Genomic DNA, 18,103 nt, shown 5'->3' on the forward strand with positions numbered 1-18,103 from the left:
CATAGGGGCAAAGCGACGGAGCAAAGACTGAAAGCTCTGGCCGGAGCAGCAAAGGCCTGGGTCCCGGGTGCCGGAGGAAAACCGGTGCTGGCAGCCAGGGGAAGGAAAGCCTAATGCACGAATCTCTTTGTGCAACGGGCCTCTAGTTAAGTATAAAACTTTAGTGTTCCTGGGGTCAACTATCCAGAACCTTCAATTAACTGCCCTCCAGTTTTAAGAGTACAAGAAAGTCATAAGAAATCATTTGCAGTCTCAGATCTTAAAAAATTCATGTTAGTAGATTCTAGTTTTAAAACAAATCCAGCATAATCTCCTAAATTCCTATACTTACAAAGGCTCTCAAATGACAAACTAATGTTCCTTACACTGAGCTTAAGGTATTACAAGATCTAAATCATCAAAGAAATGGCCAAGATAAAATATGTTACTTAGGCAAGAAATATACTTTTTGAGGTAAAGTTTAAAAACACACATTTTTGTTCAATTTCATTTCACCAGAAAATAATGTTTCATTATATTAGATATAAAATGGCACAACTAGCCCTGGCCAGTTTGCCTCAGTGGATAGAGCGTCGGCCTGCGGACTGAAAGGTCCCGGGTTTGATTCCAGTCAAGGGCACATGCCTGGGTTGTGGGCTCCATCCCCAGTGTGGGGTGTGTGGGAGGCAGCCAAGCCATGATTCTCTCTCATCATTGATGTTTCTCTCTCTCTCTCTCCCTTCCTCTTTGAAATCAATAAAAATATATATATTTTTTAAGAATGACACAACTAGAGCCCCAAAGTGGTTTTTACTTATATTGAATAATGAATTAGTGTTATATGATTATTGTTAAGAATAATGGAAACTGCCCTGACTGGTTTCGCTCAGTGGATAGAGTGTCAGCCTGTGGACTGAAAGGTCCCAGGTTCGATTCCGGTCAAGGGCATGTACCTTGGTTGCGGGCACATCCCCACGAGGAGGTGTGTAGGAGGCAGCTGATCGATGTTTCGCTCTCATCGATGTTGCTAACTCTCTATCTCTCTCCCTTCCTCTCTGTAAAAAATCAATAAAATATATTTTTTAAAAAAGAATAATGGAAACTACTACTCTTTACTTCTTTGAATCTAACCTTTTTAGCTCTTTCTGTTTTCTACATGTTCTTGGGGGTAGGGGAAGGGTCTGTTTGAAAGTTTCAAAGGTCTTTTCTGATACATTTGATGATTATCACTTTGCTACTCCCTAGGTCTAGCCACTATCATCTCTCATCTGCCTTTTATGATAATTAGTCTTCTAACTGGTCTCTCTGCATTGGCCTTGGCCTGCGTCTGCCCCAAAGGTCAGAACAGTCTTTTTAAAACATGTCAGATCCTATCATTCTTCTGCTCAGAACCCTCTAGTGCAGCCGTGGGCAAACTACGGCCCGAGGGCCGGATCCGGCCTGTTTGAAATGAATAAAACTAAAAAAAAAAAAGACCGTACCCTTTTATGTAATGATGTTTACTTTGAATTTATATTAGTTCACACAAACACTTCATCCATGCTTTTGTTCTAGCCCTTTGGTCCAGTTTAAGAACCCATTGTGGCCCTCGAGTCAAAAAGTTTGCCCACCCCTGCTCTAGTGGCTTCCCATCCCACAAAGTCCCACTATAAATAATTCTCTCTCATTCTGCATAACTTTTTAAAAAATCAATTTCAAGATAATTTATATAAAATAAAATGCATCAGTTTGATGAGTTTTGACAGATGTGTACACCCATGTACCATCAAGGTGTAAAACATTCCCATCACCACAAAACGTCCCCTTGTGTGCCTTCTGCGTGACCTTCGAATGTTTTGGACATTCTTGAAGGTGAAAAATCTGTTTATAATGATCTGAGCCTAGAACCCAACTCTATTTATATATAAATACAAAATATTTTTTGCATAGTTTTAATGTACACCTGATTTTCCAGAAATGCAACTATCATCTAAATTGAGGGAAGGTGTGGTACTGTAACCGGAACTCAAGGTTAGCTGCCTGCTGCCCCCCAAAACCAAACTCATTAGACAGACACTAGTGAAAAAAGAAAAAGGTTTTATCCAAAATTTGACTCTTGCCAAAAAACCCATCTCCATATCTTCGTGCAGGTAGAGGTTGTTATAAGGAGGTAGAGGGAGAGGAGAACAAAATCAAGGGGCAGGGGTTGAAAAGTTCCTTACGTGCAGACTGGCATAGTCCATTCCGATAAGGACCTGGAAACTGGTCCAGAGATGGTCTGATGTGCGTCATCCTGTTTCTACGTCATCCTGGTTTTACATTTGAAGGTCAGCAATTTCCCGGAACTGAGATGACTGAAGGTCGGAATGTATATCTTCTGAAGTTAGTTCCTTGAATTCTTACGCAAACATGCTGTTTATCTACAAGCTACACATTAGAGTCAGTATTTACAGAAACAATGTCAAAAGAATAGCGGGGCGGGTTACAATATTCCACAGTTACAGTTCTCTGTTCAGAATTTTACCTGAGGTTTGCCATTTTGGAAAATGATGTCGGAGGTTCTATCAACATCACCATTTGTGGCATTTGAGTTTCCAAGAGAATACTCTTCTATTCGCCTGCATTTGTCACATGTTCAGTGGTTCTACATAAAGGTGAAATCCTTCATTATGTCTTTTACAGTGTTCATGAACATTTACATATTGAAATAGATATTATTTTATTATAAATTACTTTCATATATATGAGAGGTTTGGCATTATATTGGTTCTTTTGAAGTTGGGTGTGTAGACAGGATATTTATCTGTGAGTTTAATTTCAAGCTAGTAAATGAAAAGTATTAACTATTTGTTATAAGAAGAGAGCATTGGCCTATTAGATTAGAGAAGCACTGCCCCTCTTGTCCGATCACCTCTCTGATGGAATCTACTATTTACTGTTTATTCTCCTCTGTACTCCCTACTTCCCTCCACTGGCTTCCCCGCTGTTCCATGAAAGCCTCAGGCATATGCCCACCTTGGGACCTCTGTCTTCAGTTGCTGTTTGCTTCCTGTGCTGGAACACTCTTCTGATGAGGATCTAAGTCAGTGGTTCTCAACCTTCCTAATGCCGCGACCCTTTAATACAGTTCCTCATGTTGTGGTGACCCCCAACCATAAAATTATTTTCGTTGCTACTTCATAACTGTAATTTTGCTACTGTTATGAATCGTGATGTAAATATCTGATATGCAGGATGTATTTTCATTGTTACAAATTGAACATAATTAAAGCATAGTGATTAATCACAAAAACAATATGTAATTACATATGTGTTTTCCGATGGTCTTAGGCGACCAAAAGGGTCGCGACCCACAGGTTGAGAACCGCTGATCTAAGTGATTCATTCCCTCCCTTCAGTTCTTTGTTGAAATGCCACCTTTTCACCGAGGCTTTCCCTGATATCCTGCAGCATGCCTCGTGTCCCTTCTCTGTTTTATTTCTCTTATGCAACTTTCTACTCCCTGGGCAGATTTTATATTTTACTCACTTGTTGTTGTTGTTTTTGTTACTGTTGTTGTCTGTCAACCTGTCCTCTACCGTTTACCCCTCTCCCCTCCCACACTAATATGTAAACTTCATGAGGACAGCTGCAAAATGTGGGTTTGTGCTGGTGAAAAACAATTGTCCAGTTATCCAGCAAAATGGCATTTGTTTTGATTTACTTCATAGTTGGCCCTCGGCTTCCTTCTTATCTTCCAGCCTGGTATGCTGTCCTAGTTTCCCCACTGCTTAATCCTCTTTATAAATGCAGCAGCATCCTTAGAGTTTAGAAGAGTGCCTATCACATATTCAATACATATTTGTTGAATGAACGAATGTGTGCCAAGATAAGTGTTTTTATGTGATTTTATCTGAAAGTTTTAAGATTTAAATGTTTTTACCTTTTTTTTTAACAATTTTAATTTTTTTAAAATACATTTTATTGATTTTTTTTACAGAGAGGAAGGGAGAAGGATAGAGAGCTAGAAACATCGATGAGAGAGAAACATCGATCAGCTGCCTCCTGTACACTCCCCACTGGGTATGTGCCCGCAACCGAGGTACATGCCCTTGACCAGAATCGAACCTGGGACCCTTGAGTCCGCAGGCCGACGCTCTATCCACTGAGCCAAACCAGTCAGGGCAACAATTTTAATTTTTTAAAAGTATATCTTTATTAGTTTCAGAGAAGAAGGGAGAGGGAGAGAGAGAGAGAGAAACATCATTGATGAGAGAGAAGCATTGATCAGTTGCCTCCAGCATGCCCCCACTGGGATTTGAGCTCGCAACCCACGGCACATGCCCTGACCGGGAATTGAATCATGACCTCCTGGTTCATAGGTTGATGCTCAATCACTGAGCCATGCCAGCCGGGCAAGAGCAATTCTTTAAGCATCCCTTCTCTCAATTATGCTAGATTCTGATACCTTACCCATTGCTAGGTTGTCAGGTGCTGGCATCCTGTTCAGGAAATCAAGCAATCCTGCTTGCTGCGGAAACAGTTACCACCCCAGTTGTTCTGTGTGGTAACCAGCTTCCAAGACAGCACCCAGAGATCCTGACCTCCTGATTTTCACACCATTGTGTAGCCTCTTCCAACACTATACCAGGGTTGGTCTGTGTGACAAACAGAATCCTGGGGAAGTGACAGATGGTGACTACCGAGACCAGGTAAAAAAAAAAAAGACATTGTCACCTCTGACTTGCTCTCTTGAATGTCTCCCTGCTGGGAGACTCAGACAGCTCTAGGAGAGGGCCACATGGTGAGGAGCCGAGGCCTCCCCCCAGCAGGCAGCACCAACCCGCCAGCCCCGAGGGTGAGCCATCTTAGAAGTGGATTCTCTAGCCCCAGTCAAGTTTTCCGACACCTGCAGCCATGGCCAATGTTTTTACTGTAACCTTACGGGAGACCTTGAACCAGAATTACCTAGCTAAGCTGTTCCTGAATTCCTTACCCACAGAAACCATGTGAGATAATAAACGCTTGTTGCTGGGTTAAAACAGTTTTGGAATGGTAATATGTCATAGAGCAATACATAACTAATTCAGCATGGCTCGTTCAGGTCCAAACATTGTCTTTTGCTTACGTGACACCCCAGGAACATAGGAAGTCTCCTGCTGTTTCATGAGGCACTGGAGTGTGGAAATGATTGTGCAGTTGTCTATGCCCTTTACCCCCCCAACACACCATGTGTTTCTCCACTAGGATTGTACCTTCCTAGTCTCTCGGCTCAGGAAGCAAAGCCCAAGTTCCCTCCTTTCCTAGAAGCACAGACCTATTTGCAGACCTGTCATCCTTCACCCCCAACCTTAATCTTGTTTTTTGTTTCTGTCTTGGGGAAATCCTTCTCTACTTTTATGACCATAATATTTTGTACTTCAACCTTCTCACCCTCTCCAGGACTTTTAGAAATAAAAGTTAGAAACAAGCTTATCTTTTTTTTTTTTTCATGTTATAATCCCTTCCCTGAGACAGTGAACACATGGCTCTCTCCTTGTCAATTCTGAGTGGTAAGGAAAGAGGAAAATGGAGGGAAGAAAAATCAAGGTCAATATCTCAAAATACTATCCTACCACAATTATCAATATGTGTTGGGTATTTACCCTGCACCAGACACTATAATGAATGCTTTAAATATTTATCTCACTGACACCTTACACTATCCTATGAAGTAAGTACTATTATGCTCATTTTACAAACAAGGAGGTCATGTTTAGAGAGTGATTAACTTGCCTGAGGTCTAAAAACTTGTAGGTGGCAAAGCTGGGATTGTACCAGGTATGTGTTTTATTGGGAAGCCCAGGCTTTTGACCATTACCACGCACTGTCTTTCCTTGTGGTTAGGGAGGGGAGAGGGTGGACCTTATTGGGCTCCGTTTGTTCACATAAATGAGTATGCCAATCATAGCTAAGATTTATCTGTTCATTAAGACGTTACTGATAGTAGCTTCTACTGGCAACACTTTTCAGGCAGCCGTACCTACCCTGTGCACCTGAAAATCAGACATTTTATTTAGTTTTTTAGGTCATCCATCCAGCCAGCAAATGTTTTCCAAGTGCCTTTGCTGTAGGTACTTTGTGTGATGCTGGAGTTACCAAGCGAAGTTAAATACTCACCATGAGCTATATGTGTGTTTGGATGGTACAGGCATATAAACTAATAATTATAGGAGTGAGATAAGCTCTGTATCTAAACAGTATATGAACTACATGTTCTGGAATGCAGAGGAGAAATACTAATCTTAGCTTAGGTACGACAGGGAAAAATTCCCAGAGGTAACATTTCAGCCTTCAAGGTGAGTAGAAAGTCACCAGTAGGGCATCCTGGACAGAGGAAGTGACATGGGCAAAGGTGCTCGGCGATAACTGAGAATAATTGAAGAGCAGGAGGGATGCTTTGTAGGGATCAGATAGTGAAGAGGTTTGTTATACTATGCTGGCGAGTAAAAAGGATTAGAACTCTTACCCCACGGGTGGAAGCTTCCCGCAGATAGGCCTTGTTTGTCAGTTTTCAAAATTAGATTGCCTGCAGTTTTCTGTCTCCTCAGGCCACCTCTCCACATTATATTTTGCTGGACTAATAACATACTTAGGATTCCTATCTACCCCTATAGACATTTGAGTTTACTTCTGCTACAGCGATGCGAAGTCACTGAAGAATATTTTAAAGCAAGATAGAATTTTCTCTTTTAGAAAAGGCCATGCTGGCTTACTGTGGAGGATGAATGGTGAGGCCACAAGCTTAAGTACAAGATTAAGAGACCCACTGGATGAGGAGGCTGAGGGAGGGGGAAGAGTCATGATTCCCAGGTTCTACTGGATGAATGGTGGTGCCATTCACCCAAAATAAAGTAAAAAAGAAAGGTTTTACTTTGTATGTTATATAAAGTAAAATTCCTTGGGAAGGATTGTGGAGCGCTTGCTAGAGTCCACTTACTAGCTCTCAGGAGTACATAGATGAAGTTCACCTGGAGACTTTTCAAAGGTGACATAAATGTGCCAATAAATATTGTGATATATTTATGTCACAAATCATGATACATTTAGGACATGTTGGAATGAGTAAGAATTTTTCTTATACTGATGGTATAAGAAAAATGAGACATAATGTTTAAAATGGGGACTGTTCTGGAAAATCTGGTGTATATGTTCACTGGGTATAAAAATTACTTTGTCGTCTCATCCATGCTCACTTTAATAAAAAGTCTTTCTGAATGAAAACACTATGTACATAGTATTAAAATAAAATGTACATGTTATAAAAACAGAAAATTTAAAAAAGAATGGACATGTTTAAGTAAACATGTCTTAGTTACAGCTTATCAATCTATGGGTATTCTCATCTTGAAAATAATTTACCATACTTTTCACCAGTTATTATTGGGAAACCCCATTAACTGACTTGAGTTTTCTCTCCTTTTCCCAAGCTCTCATTCACTAGTGAGATATATATATATAAGTATCAGTAGAAAAATATCCTGATATATATATATATCGCTAATCCTCACCCCAGGATATTTTTCTACTGATATTTAGAGAGAGTGAAAGGGATGGGGAGAGACAGAGAGAAACGCCAATGTGATAGAGACACATTGATTGGCTGCATCCTGCACATGCCCTGACCAGGGTCAGGGCTCAAGCCTGCAACCTACTAGTAGGTATGTGCCCTTGACCAGAATCAAACCTGGGACCCTTCAGTCTGCAGGCCAATGCTCTATCCACTGAACTAAACCGGCTAGGGCATTAAATATATATATTGATTTCACACCCCCATCACTGGGGATGGAGCCCACGACCAGGAATTGAACCACGACCTCCTGGTTCATAGGTCTATGCTCATCCACTGAGTCACACTGGCTGGGCAAATTTATTTTTATTGTTGAAAGTATTATAAATGTCCCTTTTCCCCTCCCCATTGACCCTCTCTAACCCACTGGAGAAAGCAGCAATTACAATGAACATTTATGAATTTCCATATGCAAAAGTTGGACCTGGCAAATAAAAATTAAATTTTCTTTAGGAAAAATAAATTTCAATTTAACACATTGATCTTCAGAGAAAACAATATATACATTTTAAAATATTTTTATTGATTTCAGAGAGGAAGGAGAGGGAGAGACAGATAGAAACATAAATAATGAGAGAGAATCATTGATCGGCTGCCTCCTGCACGCCCCACACTGGGGATGAGCACACAACTAGGACACATGCTCTACCTAGGAATTGAACTGCAACCTCCTGGTTCATAGGTTGATGCTCAACCACTGAGCCACACTGGCCAGGCACTATATACATCTATAAAAATCATTTAAAATATTTTAGATTTGTTTTCTCTGAGAATTTAAGAGTTCTGGGAATATGATTAAATCTTATTTTTTGGTATTTAATATTTCAAAAGATAAAAGGGGATCTTGAATGTTTTACTTTTCCTTCTTTACTAGGAATGTGAAATTCTTTATATGTAATAATCAAAATATGCTGTTTTCTCAAACAACATAAAAGTGGTACTGTTATTTGGATTTGCATCATTTCTATATTCTGAACTATGTGTGTATATATTCATTTTAGGCTATAATTTTGGATTCTTTAAAAAAATAAAACAGTAAATTTTCTTTATAAAACTAGAAAACAACAATTGCTAATTTATGTCTTATATTTTCCAGTTGAGAATGTGGCCATGTGTGTCACGAGGTGGATGAGATCATTCCTATGTTGTGGAAGCTGAAGTGCTTTTCTAAGTCCATGGGTGGTCTGGCCGGATTTCCGAGTTGAGTTAGAACAATCTTTTATGTCATGGGATGCCTTGCCCAGGTTGTGCAATGTAACCATTAAAACCAAGCAAACCTGTTACTCAACTACCTCATTTCTATTTCTTCTGTATCCAAATTAGGTTATTTCAATACAAACATGATTCAATAGAATATTTACCAGGTGATAAGGATTGTAAAAATTTCTGTGGACTTACCGAATTAAAAACACACACAAAAAAACAAGTTTGAAAATATGCTGTGAGCCAGGTGGGACTTGGAAGGCACTCTGAAAAAGACTTTATTATTTAGATAAAATCCAGGTTCAACCCAGAACAGGTGATATCAAAGTCACTAGTTTTTTACAGGTGGTGCTCCTTCTCTCGTTTCTACCCACTTGGGATACCCATAAGCTCCCTTTATGTCTCATCCTGGGACTATGTCACAGGTGTGGTAGGTGTGGCCCTGCTACTGGCATAAAGCTTCTGCTTCCCACCAAGGCCCAAGAACAGGTCATTGGAGTAGGAATGGATGGGGCTGTTCTTGCTCTGGGTAGAAGGTGGGAGAGAAAGCAAGACGAGTACTGTATATGAATCATCCTAACAAGAGAGCTTTTTAAATTCTTGTTTCAATCGTTCCCTATTTCTTTAGTTTTTCCACAATGGCCTTAAGAGTTGGTCATCTATTTCCTTTAAAGTAGAAGATTCGTTTTTTTATTGCTTTGTGTTCTGCCATCCAAATTTATTTTGATAAAAATGTGGATCAATTAACTTTGAACTCAATTTTAACTGGTACTTAATTTATTACCTTCTCAAGTATTACTTCCTCAAAGAAAAATAAAACAAGTATGATCCTGAAAAATGGATTTGGGGAAATTTTATTTTAAAAAAAGAAATTGCTAACATTTCTTTGGGCAGTTCTGTGCTATAACTTTCCACTGTCAACATCTGAAATTTCCAGGGTTTCTTTACAAAAACTGCTCTTGCATAATATTTTTCTTATCTGTTTTATTCTATAACTAGAGGCCCGATGCATGAAAGTCATGCAAGAGTAGGCCTTTCTTCCCCGGGCTGCTGGCACCGGCTTCCCTCTGGCACCCGGGACCCGGGCTTCCCTCGCAGCCCCGGCTTCATCTGGAAGGTAGTCCAGAAGGATGTCCGGTCTAATTAGCATATTATGCTTTTATTATTATAGATGTTTCAAGCCCACAACTACTTTGCTGCATTCTGAGGACATTTCAGGGTCTAAATCATGTAGAGATATACAGATTATTGATTGTATTATTCACTGTATATACTAAACATGATTTTTGAGTGCCTACTATGTGCCAGTCACTGTCTGGGTGCCAGAGATACAAAAATGAAGCTAATTGGGGGAATATATACATATTTGAATAATTATAAAGTAGCCAAGGAAATATTAAAAGAGATCTACAAAGTACAACTAGGACTAGACAATGGAATAACTAATTGTGCCAAAGAGAGTCAAGGAATGTGATAATATTTGATCACGGTATTAAAGAATGACTAGAGATTCGCCCAGTGGGTCTACCCAGTGGGAGTAGGCATTCAATTACAGGGAACATTGTTTGCAAAAGCAGGGAGGCCTGAAATGCAAGATAAATCCTGAAAGTGGCCTGGAATCACTGGAATTTAGGGTACAAAGATTAAGCATAAGTTCCTTTCACCAGTTGGCCGGCTCTCCCAGCTGCCTCTCACATTCTCCTCTTAGTTTCATGCCTGCTTCAGCTCCCAATACTACAGAGCTCTTTTTCTCCCCCAGCACCTCTGGTCATTGAGTAGGTAATTTCTCAGCTACTTTATGAGCATGAGACTCCTTTCATGAAAGGGACACGCCTTGTGCCTCATATTACTTTCTTTAACAAAACCAGCCACTCCCAGTCTGATTACTCCTCCTACTTACTGGGGTTTATTTCCCCAAAGACTTGACTGTTTTCAAGTCAAGGCCATCTTGGAAGAGTGAAGATTTATCATCAATTGGGATAATTAAACAGTATATAGCAAATTCTGAAAATAACCCTGAGAAGTATTCCAAAAATATTTTGAGAAATTCTAGCATCAATTATAGACTCTAAAGAAGATTCTTTGAAAAGAACACTCCACTGGATGTGCAAATTCTAGCGTGTTTTAAAATAGTCATATTGTTAATTTTTAGGTGTGATAATGATATTGTGGTTATCTTTTTAAAGTCATATTTTGGAGAGACATATTGAAATAATAAGGTGAAATAGTGTGGGATTTACTTTAAAATAATCCAGTGATGGGAGGAAAGGTTAAGTGTGGGGAGTAGACGAAATAATATTAATGGATAGACATCTGAAGCTCATTGCACTAGTCTATTTTTGCATGTTTAAAACATTCAGTAGTAAAAAGTCACCTTACCTTATAGTCACATTTCATCTTGTCCTTGTAGGTGAAAAAGAAATAATCATTTTTACAAATATAAAGGCACATAGAGTACTTTAATATCCTCAATTCATTAGCCCCTACAGAGGCTGAGATAGTCCGAGTTCTCTATAAGGGCTCTAATGCCTTTTGCTGTAAAGGATTTTACATTTATATGTAAATAAATAACCTTTTAGTATTTCTAAAGATAACTAAGTAGGCAATTAAACATGCAAATCTAACAACACTAAAAATTCTACCTTTTATCCCAAAGAGTGCACCATTTCTTATTTTAGCTTGTCATTGTCTTTTATTTTTACAGCACATCTGCACTATAAACATTAATGAATAAAAATTACCTAGTGTAATTGTAATTTTCCTCCTGTTATAATGTATCAAGTTATATTGATTTATTTGTCTTCTTTACAGTGCCTTCCTCCACCTACTTAAAAATTTTGTAAAAGAACTCCAGGCATTTTTGGAAAATAAAGATCTTGTTAAAATCAGGTCTCTTTAATTCAAATTGTTTAGCCTGTAGAATAGCTTATAGCACGAGATGTTTTAGCTTCTCTTAAGCATGTAAATTGCTTTGTTACAGGAATGGTCAGGTGACTCAATGGGTCCTCTTCTTGCCTGGGTGAGCACAGACTCCAGAGCATAGGGCGAGCTCACCAGGCTGAGCTACATCGGACCTCAGAGATGCTGGAGATGAACAATGACCACAGGCAAGTTTGTGCTCTTCTTGTTTAAAACAATTCCAGCCTCATAATATGTGCATTTTGTAGTGGTCCTCCTTGCTCCAAATCCAGCTTAACCAACACACCTTTAATTCTTAACTTTTTCATTTTATAGATCACCTCTACCAGTTTCAATTTATACATTCTCCAGGACACTTTCTCTTTAGGTGAATATTTCCCAAAGTGTAACCTAAGGGCCACTTCTGTCCAGCTGCGTGGAGTGCTGCCCCCCACAGGCATTCTGGGTCAGAATCTCTGGAGGTGGGGCCTGGGAATGGGGCTCCAGTGCACATTATCAACTGGCAGCAAAGCTTAGGAGGAAGTTTTCGTTTGGCTATGGAATGGCAGGACCAAGCACAGTAAACCACTACTCCTCTTCTGCCTACCTACCCTCTTCTTTAGAAGTGTATTTCCTCAAGAACTGGACTCAGCCAGGCCAGCATAGCTCAGTGGTGAGCATCGACCTATGAACCAGAAGGTTGCGGTTGAATTCTCAGTCAGGCATATGCTCAGGTTGCAGGCTCGATCCCCAGGGGGGAGCATGCAGGAGGCAGCCAATGATTCTCTCTCACCATTGATGTTGCTGTCTATCTCTCCTCCTCCTCCTTTCCTCTCTGGAATCAATAAAAATATATATATATTAAAAAAGAAATAGACTCATAAACAGAAAACAGATGGTTTGTCAGAGGGGAGAGGGCTTGGGGGACTGGGTGAAAAAGGTGAAGAGATTAAGAAGTACAAATTGGTAATTACAAAATAGTTATGGGATGTAAAGTACAGTATAGAGAATATAATCAATAATAATGTAATAACTATGGTGCCAAGTGGGTACTAGAAATATTATGGAGAATACTTTGCAAAGTATATGATTGTCTAGCTACTATGCTGTACACCTGGTAGTAATACAAAATAATATTGAATGTAAATTGTCATTGAAAAATAAAACTTAAAAATAAAATAAATACTGGTTTCAATGGTTAGTCATTCTCATTCTTTTAAAATTTTAAACATTTTTGAGTATTTTATGTCAATGAGGAGATACTACTTAGGCAAGTTGTGCTGTTTTAGGGTAGCAGTCTTCAAATTATACCTATATATACTATACACACACACACACACACACACACACACACGATGGTATAGGAAGACTTTTCAAGAGCTATGAAGGCCAAGGAGAGTTTTAAAGGATCAGGATTCTGGACATTCAGTTTCCCTTTGCACTACTTAAAACTATTCTGCAAAAATAATGTCGGAGAGTGGCCCAAGAGGGCAAAAGAGGAGGCTCCTCTTGAGCTCCCATCCCCCTGTGGATGCACTGGTAGTACAGCCACATGTGGAGCAATTCCCTCTGAAAGAGATCCAGAAACTAGCCAAGCAACTCCCACACATCAGACAAATAAGAAAATACCACATCAAAACAGGTAAAAGCTGAGACACACTGTTTCCATAAACCTCACCCCCCAGCGCTGCACCATACAACGAGGAGGGAACCTTCTCCCTGAGGCGTGAAGGGTTTGGACTCTATACTGAGTGGCCCAACTATAAAGACTCCCACTCAATTGGCCACCAAAACCCCCAGCTCTTAAAGTCAATGGGCCTTGCTTCCAAGAGACCCACAAGATCATAGCAAACAAACATAATATTATCAATAAATGGTGATGGGAAAATTGGACAATCACATGCAAAAGAATGAAATGGGATCTCGATCTCATGCTTACACAAAAACAGCTCAAAGTGGATTAAAGACTTGAATGTAAGATCTGAAGCTGTAAAACTCCTAGAAGAAAACAAAGGCGGTGGGGGGGGGGGGGGGGGGGAGGAAGTTCTTTGATATTGGTTTTGACTGATTTTTTTTTTTTGGATTTTACGCCAAAATCAAAGGCAACAAAAGAAAAAGTAAACAAGTGGGACTACATTAAACTAAAATGTTTTGCACTGCAAAGGAAACCATCAACAAAAAGAAAAGACAACCTTTGGAATGGGAGGAGATATTTGCTAACCACATAACCAGTAAAAGTTTACTATGCAAAATATGCTAGGAACACTAGCAAAAAGGGAAATAACCCAATTTAAAAATAGGCAAAAGGATCTGAATAGACATTTTCCCAAGGACATACAGATGGCCCAACAGGTACATAAAAAGGTGCTCAGCATCACTAATCAGCACAAATATAAGTCAAATCAAAACCACAATGAGATATTACCTCACACGTGTTAGAATGGCTATCCTCTAAAAGACAAGAAATGTGTATTTATAAGGATGTGGAGAAAAAGGAACTCTTGTACACCATTGGTGGGAATGTAAATTAGTGCAGCCATTATACAAAACAGTAAGGAGGTTCGTCAAAAAATGAAAAATAGAACTACCACATGAGTTAGCAATCCCGCTTCCGGGTATATATCTAAAGGAAATGAAATCACTATCTTGAAGAGATATCTGTACTCCCATATTCATTGCAGCTTTAATCACAATAGACAAAGTGTGGAAACAAATGTCCGTCACCAGGTGAATAGATCAGAAAAATGTGACACGCGCGCACACACACACACACACACACACACACTGGATTATTATTCAGCCTTAAAAAAAATAAGGAAATCTTGTCATTTACAACAACATGGATGAACCTGCAGGGCATTATGCTAAGTGAAATAAGCCAGACAGAAAAAGACAAATACTGCATGGTACCGCTTATATGGGGAATCTTAAAAAAAGCCAAACTCATAGAAACAGAGAGTAGAAAGTGGTTTACAGCGACTGGGGGTTGAGGGAAATAGAGGTTGATAAAAGGATACAAACTTTCAGTTACAGGATGAATAAGGTCTGAGGATCTAATGTATAACATGGTGACTACAGTTGACAACTCTGTAGAGCATAATTGAAATTGGCTAGGAGAGTAAAACTTACATGTTCTCACCGTCTTTCTCCACCAAAAAAATAAATATGTGAGGTGATGAATGTCTTCATTAATTTGATGGGACAAATGCTTTCACAATGTATACTTATATCAAATTATCACGTTATACACTCTATTTTATAATTTTACCAATTATCTATACTAATAAAAGCCTAGGTGGTCCTCACGCCTTCACTCGACACCCTCACATCATCCCAAGGTGGCCGCCCTCATGTCACAAGATGGCCACCCTCATGGAACAGGATGGCCACCACAATATGGCCACCACAAGATGGCCAGCAGGAGAGGGCAGTTTAGGGCGAACAGGCCAGCAGGGGAGCAGTTAGGCGTCAATCAGGCAGGCAGGGCAGCGGTAAGGGGGCAATCAGGCAGGCAGGCAGGTAGCATTTAGGAGCCAGCGGTCCCGGATTGTGAGAGGGATGTCCGACTGCCGGTTTAGGCCCGATCCCTGCGAGATCAGGCCTAAACTGGCAGTCAGACACCCCCCAAGGGGTCCCAGATTGGAGGGGGTGCAGGCTGGGCTGAGGGACACCCCTCCCCTCACCCCATGCACGAATTTCATGCACTGGGCCTCTGGTATATTAATAAAGCTAAAAAATAATTTTAAAAACCTGATCTGCCTGAGGATAAAAAATTTCCACCTCTTCTTTCACACATCTCTTCCCAATTATGTCAGATTTCAAAGGAGAAAGGCCCCTTCCTACCCTAATCTTTCTATAGTGTATCACTATAGAAATACAGTAGAAAAACCTCTGTAATCCACAGAGATATTTAGAAACACCGCATAGGTATTGGTATTGTGTTGAGAAAGGAGTTACATTAATGAATGAGTAACAATTCCATTTGCAATTAGATGGTTTTCTATTTCACTTTCAAAGATCTACAATCAAGTTCTCAACTGAGAGACTATTAAAAGCAAATTTGGTGCTAGGTTTCCCCATGATTTTTGCCCTATGATTCTGAGAGTGCAAAAAATTGTGGGCATTGCTGTAACAAAATTCCTATTTCTACTTACTTATTTACAAGAACAAATTTTGCTCAACATTTACATTAGTAATAAAGCACAAAAAGATAGGGGAATAAAACTGAGGTTAAACCCTATCTCCATTTAGCCATAAATAATTAGTAATTATGCTAAATTGATACCTGACCTAATTTTAACAAAAATTACATACTTGACCTCATTTTAGCCAAACCAGCCAGTTCTATCCAACTCATTAAGCGATACATTAAAACAAAATTAGCTTTTTCTTATTAAATATATTTCCTTATAAAATATATTCATGTTATTTTTATCAATAGTATGCTGATAATAATTGAAATGATAATCCAGGATAATTATTAAACACAGCTTTAGGGTCACCCAAAAATTTTTAAATGTAATTTCAATGGATATGCTTTTTGTTATGATAATTAAGGTAATTGACAAAAGACTTTCAAAAATAAAAATATGTCCTACTAGGATGGAATTCTTTGGTATAAGCAGAATAAAAATATGAGTTCAAAGAGAGAAAAAGAAAAGATTCAAAATCTCTGATTATTAAAAACAGCTTGGTCAGCTCTAGCTAGTTTGGCTCAGTGGATAGAACATCAGCCTGTGGACTGAAGTGTTGCAGGTTCAATTCCAGTCAAGGGCACATGCCTGGTTGTGGGCTCAATCCCCAGTAAGGGGCGTGCAGGAGGCAGCTGATCAATGATTCTCACTTTTCATTAATGTTTCTATCTCTTCCTCTCTGAAATCAATAAAAATATTTTATTTATTTACTTATTTATTTATTTATTTTTGAGCACAAATTCTCTAAAATGAAAAATTTTAAAAAGAGTTATCTATAGTTCAAAGCTCATTTCTATGAGGTGTCACATCCATCACCCTTTTATGAGACATAAAATTAAGAAAGGATACCTCCAGAAACTACCTGAACATTTCAGCTAACGGTTAAGATAAAGTTAAGTGTGTTTTCACACAGAAATCCAAAGACGACAATGAGAATGAAACAAGTTCCACATGGTCATTCAAATCTTGGTAAAGGAACTAGAGTGGAAGCCCAAGCTGGTGAACAAGTGGGAGCAGGAAAGAAAACATGGCTCAACAGATCACATGAGGAAACCCAGTACAAATGCTGGCTTTGGCATTACCTAGGTAGCCCCTATTTTTTTGTCACAGGCGACTCTATTAAGTCCTATTGTTGCAAAACCAGTCCAAATCCTATCAAGTTAAAAAGAAGTCCCCCAATGACTTGTTGGGTGTAGGCGGTAACCCATGTCCTCCCACACCAAGAGACATCAGTTCTGGCAAGAAAGTTCCAACGTGCCTTTATGGCGCTGTTGATAGGATGCCTTAGGCCAGGCACGTCCCGGTGATGTTCTGCTGGCTGAGATACAAGGTGGGAGGAGAGTAGGCCTTATTACTCAGTCAACTTCCTGGCCTTGAAGAAGCGGCGAAGGTAGAAGACCTGCCAAGTGGCTAGTCCAATGAGACGGAACATTGAAAAGATGCTGAAGTACAGGACCCGGGTGTTTGTTGATTCACTGGAATCGCGCATCTCCTCCTCTCGCTTCTTCGTGTAGGCAAAGTCAGTAACGATCGATTCTGACAGGTCTTCTAGGCGTCGTAGCTCTACCTCTAAAGATGTGAGCTTCTCAACTTTTGCAATCGCTTTATAATTTTTCGCCTCCATTCCATGCTTCATGTCGAGGATCAAGAGTTGGTCAGGTAACCGCCCTATTCCCTTGCTCTCAAAACACACTTCGAACATGTCATAATCTTCAGTGGTAAAGGCAAATGCCCCCTTGGTTGCATCCTCCTTGGAGTACAGAACATGGCCAGCAGAATCTGTGACCTTGAGGTGGGTGCGCAGGCCACCAGCTCCCCCAGATTGGTCGGTGATCTCTATGCGCCGGTCACCAGCAGGTCCGCGTGGATCTCCTTGCAGAGACACTTGTGGGAGTTGATGGGCAGATGGAAGGAGATGGCGAGAACCGAACTGGGGCCGAGCAGGAGGGGTAAAAGCAGTAATGCTAACTGGCAAGGGCCATGCTGGGCTTTAGGCCAAACGAGACTGTTCAATAAAAATATATTTTAAAAAATAAAATAAAAATATGTTAACAACAGCTTGTTCATATATTTAAAAAAATAGATGACATGATATTTAGATTCAGTATGATATATTTTTTAAAGTGCTGTAATATTTTTTGATGACAATATTTACAATACACTGGAAGTTACATCCTTTGCAACCATTTTAACTTGGGATGAAAAGCTTTACATGTCAGCTTAATAATGTGCACAAGGATACAGAGTATTACAAAATTCTTTT

The 18,103-nt window shown here is 39.6% G+C and overlaps 1 pseudogene; it reads right to left on the bottom strand.

Moving 5' to 3' along the window:
• Positions 1-16,697: 16,697 nt before the first annotated feature.
• LOC139016020 (transmembrane emp24 domain-containing protein 10 pseudogene) lies at positions 16,698-17,853 on the bottom strand (annotated as a pseudogene).
• Positions 17,854-18,103: the final 250 nt, after the last annotated feature.

Source organism: Myotis yumanensis, unplaced genomic scaffold, assembly GCF_028538775.1.
Source record: "Myotis yumanensis isolate MYYU_CA2020_CCGP unplaced genomic scaffold, mMyoYum1.0.hap1 SCAF_9, whole genome shotgun sequence".
NCBI classification, from domain to species: Eukaryota; Metazoa; Chordata; class Mammalia; order Chiroptera; family Vespertilionidae; genus Myotis; species Myotis yumanensis.